Consider the following 6000-nt stretch of genomic DNA (forward strand, 5'->3'; position numbering starts at 1 on the left):
CCCTCCCCAATCACCACTTCATATGATCGATATCGTGTGATGCGCGCCGTGTTTACGTTCCCACGAGTGACCATGTGGTGTCTCCTCTTCGGGGACCAAAAAAAAAAAAACCTCCTGGCTTCCCCCTCGCCATATGGCCCCGGAGGGCCCATACCGTTACAGGTCCTTTAACATGCTTCCAGTTGAGTGTAGACGGAGCCCGGTGGACAGAGGCGCATAGAGACGTGCGCTTCGGGCCGGAGGAGGGAAGGAGGGAGGGAGGGAAGCAGGGAAAATAAACGTCGTTTTCTGGATGTGGAAGGGGGGGGGGTAGTCAGTGGCAGATGGCTTGTAAGGGTCTGTCCGCGTCTGAAGGCGTGTCGTGGTCCTTCACTGAAGACCCCCCCCCCTCCCTTTTTCCTCCCTCCCTCCCTCCCTCCCTCCCTGCTGCATTCACAATCAATGGAAATTAAAGCGCAGAGAATGGATGAATAGTCAGACCCCGAGTCACCCTTTTTTGTTTGGCGCAGCTACTGGTGGGCAGGAGTTAAACTACAGCAGCCCCCTACAGTAGCACTTTAGTTAAACAGTCAGAGCTCAGCCAGCAGCATCTTTGGGCCAGGAGGAGAGGGGACACAAAGTACAGGCACAACTGTGTCCAGAGTGGGCAGGGTCTTTATTTCAGCTTCACAGCTTCAGGGTTTTTGGTTGAGTTTGATTCCACAGTTCATCCCAGAGCAGTTTCATCCGATTCCTCTGAGTTCTCTTCCGGGCTCTGGTTCAGTTTCATATGCGTCATATTTATTATAGCCTTTATTCAATTTTTTGGTTAAACGTTCTGTGGTCAACACAGTGATAATTAAACACGACCAGGCCCTGCTCATGAGTTACATCAATCTGGCACAGCATCAATAAGGTTCAGTTCATTTCACAGGCAGATTCTTCACTTACTCGAGTCTTGTAGTTGAAGTTTGAACCAAAATGTGAAATTTTAGTGGCTGTGAAACATTTCAAACCTCCCTCCTCCCAGACCAAACACGCCTGTCTTCTCTGCGGGTGAAACTGTAATTGATTTCCTTGTCTCCATCACAGGCCGATTGTGACGGTCACGGTTCAGCCGCGGGGTCCGGTTTGAGAAATGTCCCGGTGTGAAAGGAGAGATGGACAGGTTTATTAATGGAGAAGGACTTTGTTTGGTTGTTGCCGCCATTGATTAGAGGTAATAAGTAACTACGGACGCATCAGCCTGTTACGCGACATATGAAGTGAAGGCAATTTGGATGAGAAAGGGAAAGCATGTCACTTTGTGTGTGTGTGTGTGTGTGTGGGGGGGGGGTAGTATTAGTAGAGTGGGTGAAGTGTGTGTGTGTGTGTGTGTGGGGGGGTCTTCTGACAGCCGCAGTGTGGATGGGGGAGAGGTGGGGGGGGGTCACAGCGGCAGGTAACGGACACCGGAGAGACAGCAGCCTCCGTGATGTGCATATCTGAACATAGTGACGCAATGTGCACGGTACGGTGGCCCGCGAGTGCAGCTCGCGATAGTAAAGACCTCAGAGAGAGAGAGAGAGAGAGAGAGAGAGAGAGAGAGAGAGAGAGAAATCACACTTCTAATGAACGACCTAATTAAGAAACCACCCCCCACCACACACACACACACCTCGTGCTCCTTATTCATCCACGCGCGCGCATTCACGTGCACACCTTTACACAAAATAAGACTTAAAAAAATGGGCCCCAAGCATTTTATTACCCCCCTCGTGCTGTGTTGAAATTGGTCAATATTTAAAGAAAAAGAAGAAGAAGAATCTATTTGTCCGGTTATGTTTGTTTGATGTGAAGTGAAAAGTGTGTGTGTGTGTGTGTGTGTGTGTGTGTGTGTGTGTGTGTGTGTGTGTGTGTGTGTGGTGGGAGGCCAGAGAGAGTGTATTGTGTATGGGACGTGTGGGCGCGCGCTCAGCTAAGGGAGGCGCGCGCACGCTGTTATTGAGGGGAGAGCAGGTGCTGGCCGAATTACCATACAGCTTGAGGGGGGTGGGGGGGGTGGGGTGGTCGAGCAAACTTATTCCTCCACCACACACAATAACAAAAGTTCCCCCTCATGTTGGCCACGCGAGCGACTCCGGTGCGCACGCACCTACCTACACACACACACACACACACACACACACCCATATAGGCTATACACGCGCTTTTTTTTTTTCTTCAATCTTGAGCTGAGAGAATAAGAAGGAGAGAGCAAAATGGAGAAGCAGGAGTGCAGCCCCTCCAGTCGTTTACCTCACCGCGCGCGGCTCTGCCAAGGAATGTTTTCTTTAGTCTTTTGAGTCGATTCAAAGCATCAAATTCTTCCCACAACCACAAATAACAAAATTTTGAGGGTGTGTGTGCAGAGGAGGAAAGAGGGAGGAAGGAGGAGGAGGAGGAGGAGGAGGAGGAAGGGGGTGTAAACAATTAACTGAGTCAGGGTTTGACCAAGAAACATGTTTTCTCTCTTTTCTTGGAAGGGGAGGGTGGTGGGGGGGGGGGGTTTTTTTTTTTTTTTTTTTATGAAATCAACTTCACACTGTGTTTCTGGCACTTCACCCAAAACATCTTAAGACGCCCTAAAAACAAAGGAGTTTGTCCAGTGAGGCAACAGCTGGAGGGATCAGTCCAACCACATGTCATTAACCTCCACATGCCAGGAGGAGATGTGGCATCTGCAGGAGCCTCTGCACTCCTCACTCTCTGCGTCAGTGCCACCTTTAAAGGAGAGTTTAACCGTGCTCCTCATTCGACTGAATCACTTTAATCAGAGTGTAATGTACAGGAGGAGGAGGAGGAAGGGGGGGGGGGGGCTGTGGTCTCCAGGCAACAAGAAAAAGTTTATTTTACTTCCTTTAAATCCTGTGAATTTGAAGTCTCCAGCTTCAACAATGTTCAGTTTAACCTGTGACTTTAATAAACAAGATAGAAAAAAATAGTGTCAGCTTTAAAAAACGTGGGATGTGTTCGTGTTTTCTTTTTTTTTGTCCTCCACGTGCGCGACTCGCACTTTTCTCATCAAGTTTCACTTCTTCTTCTTCTTCTTCTTCTTCCTCTTCTTCTTCCTCTTCCTTCGAGCGGAGATACTTTCACACATCTCCATTTTGGGCTGGGATATTAACGCTGTGTGTGCTGCGCTGCTTTAGGCTGTTAGGGGGGCACTTGCATGGGATCCCATTGTGGAGAGCCGGGCCAGATTGGGAGGTGAAGTCGGGGAGGAGGGGGAGGCGGAGAGGGTGGGGGGTGGCGGGGGGTGTCCATTTGCATGTTATTACCATAGCATGTGTCAGGCCGTATATAACAGGCTGCAGGCGGCCTTGGCTGGAGACAGACGCACAGTTCACAGTGAGGAAAGACATTGGGAAGTAGAAGGAAGCATGTTGGACCAGTGACAAATCTGTCCTTGGGTTAGACCAAGACCTTCACACACACTGAAAAAAGAAAAGAAAAGCTACTTCCTAAAATTTGTCACTTTCTCAACAAACAAAACAAGGAACCATCTTCTTTTTTTTCTTTTCTTTTCCTCTTTACGCACTGGATTAACGCTTTCTAACGGAACTGGAGGACTTCTCTGTTTCAAAACTTCACAGATCTTGTTTTGTGGTTTTATTTTTTTTAAGGTTTGGGATTTATCCTTTTTTATTTTTCTTCCTGTTCCTCGGGACATGAGTGAGAGCGGCGCGGCTGACAGCGGCAGCAGTTGATGAGAAAACCCCCGTGAGGCGACAGAAACGTGCTCAATGCATCTTCCTCAGAGGGTTTGAACAGGAGGAGGCACCCTGAGGACCAGCCGAGCCCCGAGACTTTTTACTTTATTTATTTATTATTTATTATGTATTTATTTAATATGGGGCGCGTCATCCTGCTGACTCTCGCCGTCATGTCCATGTTGCTGTGCCAGGTAAGATATTGAATCTCTATTTCTTCCAAACAATGAACCATCACCACCACCCCACCCCACCCCACCCCCCTCTCTCTCCTCTCCCTCCCTCCCCTCACTGCTACCACAACACACTCATACACAAGCGGCACCGTGTGTATGGTTAATGATAACAAGCTGCTTTCCTCCGCAGGGGTTTTGTTCGGGAGTTTTTGAGCTGAAGTTGCAGGAGTTCCTAAACAAGAAGGGAGTACAGGGCAACAAGAACTGCTGTAAAGGAGGTCTGACCTCGTCCTTCCAGCAGCAGTGCGAATGTAAAACCTTCTTCAGGATCTGTCTCAAGCACTACCAGCCCAACGCCTCTCCGGAGCCTCCGTGCACCTACGGCGGTGCCGTGACGCCCGTCCTCGGCTCCAACTCGTTCCAGGTCCCCGAGGTCATCCCGGAGAGTTCATTCACCAACCCCATCAGGATTAACTTCGGCTTCACGTGGCCGGTGAGTACAGTTCACGTCAGCGCATTAGAAAATGAAAGGCAGCGAAATCGCGCCATTTCTTTAGGGTAAATCCGTGCGTAAAAACGCGCAGCGGCACAATTTCTAACCACAACTTAAGGAGCGAGAGCACAGAGAGTTTACAGGTATTCAGTTTCAGCGGATCGGGTTAGGCAGTTTGCATCCAGCACACTGAGTGTTTGGCACAATCGCCTCAGGCCTTTGCTTGATGTTATCGCCGCATCTCCGCTGGCCACCTGTCTCATGAAGCCATTTGTGTTCCCAGGGGACCTTCTCGCTGATCATTGAGGCATTACACACCGACTCCAAAGACGACCTCTCCACAGGTAGGAAATAAACACCCTTCCCTTTTTCTAATTTTGTCACATTTACGCACCTTTCCCACCCATTAACCCTTCATCTTCTGCCTCCACACGCGCACTTCAGAGAACCCAGACCGTGTTATCAGCACCATGACCACCCAGAGGCATCTGACGGTGGGAGAGGAGTGGTCCCAGGACCTGCACACCGGCGGCAGGACGGAGCTCAAGTACTCGTACCGGTTCGTGTGCGATGAGCACTACTACGGGGACGGCTGCTCGGTGTTCTGCCGGCCCAGAGATGACGCCTTCGGCCACTTCACCTGTGGAGAGCGCGGGGAGATTGTGTGCGACGCCGGGTGGAAGGGACAGTACTGCACTGAACGTGAGTTACGAGACTTTGTTTTTCTATGAGGAGCATGTGCAAGTGTGTTGGAACAATGTTAGAGTGTAAGGCAGAATTAAATGGGACATAAAGATAAAACAACATAAAGTTGATTCAAACTTTATATAAACAGATTAAAAGACAATTTATAATAATATTTTTTTGTGTAAGTTTAGGAAATGTGAAATATAAAAAGTTCATGTGTTGGGTCTATAATCAGATCCTCTGAGTGCCGTTAGAAGGCAACTTGCGCGTAAACACCACGCGCACCCTCCTCCTCCCCCCTGCTTTTCCCTCTCTCTCTCTCTCTCTCTCTCACACACACACACACACACACACACACACACACACACACACACACACACACACNAAAGCTACTTCCTAAAATTTGTCACTTTCTCAACAAACAAAACAAGGAACCATCTTCTTTTTTTTCTTTTCTTTTCCTCTTTACGCACTGGATTAACGCTTTCTAACGGAACTGGAGGACTTCTCTGTTTCAAAACTTCACAGATCTTGTTTTGTGGTTTTATTTTTTTTAAGGTTTGGGATTTATCCTTTTTTATTTTTCTTCCTGTTCCTCGGGACATGAGTGAGAGCGGCGCGGCTGACAGCGGCAGCAGTTGATGAGAAAACCCCCGTGAGGCGACAGAAACGTGCTCAATGCATCTTCCTCAGAGGGTTTGAACAGGAGGAGGCACCCTGAGGACCAGCCGAGCCCCGAGACTTTTTACTTTATTTATTTATTATTTATTATGTATTTATTTAATATGGGGCGCGTCATCCTGCTGACTCTCGCCGTCATGTCCATGTTGCTGTGCCAGGTAAGATATTGAATCTCTATTTCTTCCAAACAATGAACCATCACCACCACCCCACCCCACCCCACCCCCCTCTCTCTCCTCTCCCTCCCTCCCCT

Source organism: Seriola dumerili, unplaced genomic scaffold (assembly GCF_002260705.1).
Source record: "Seriola dumerili isolate Sdu_G_001 unplaced genomic scaffold, Sdu_1.0 BDQW01000538.1, whole genome shotgun sequence".
NCBI classification, from domain to species: domain Eukaryota; kingdom Metazoa; phylum Chordata; class Actinopteri; order Carangiformes; family Carangidae; genus Seriola; species Seriola dumerili.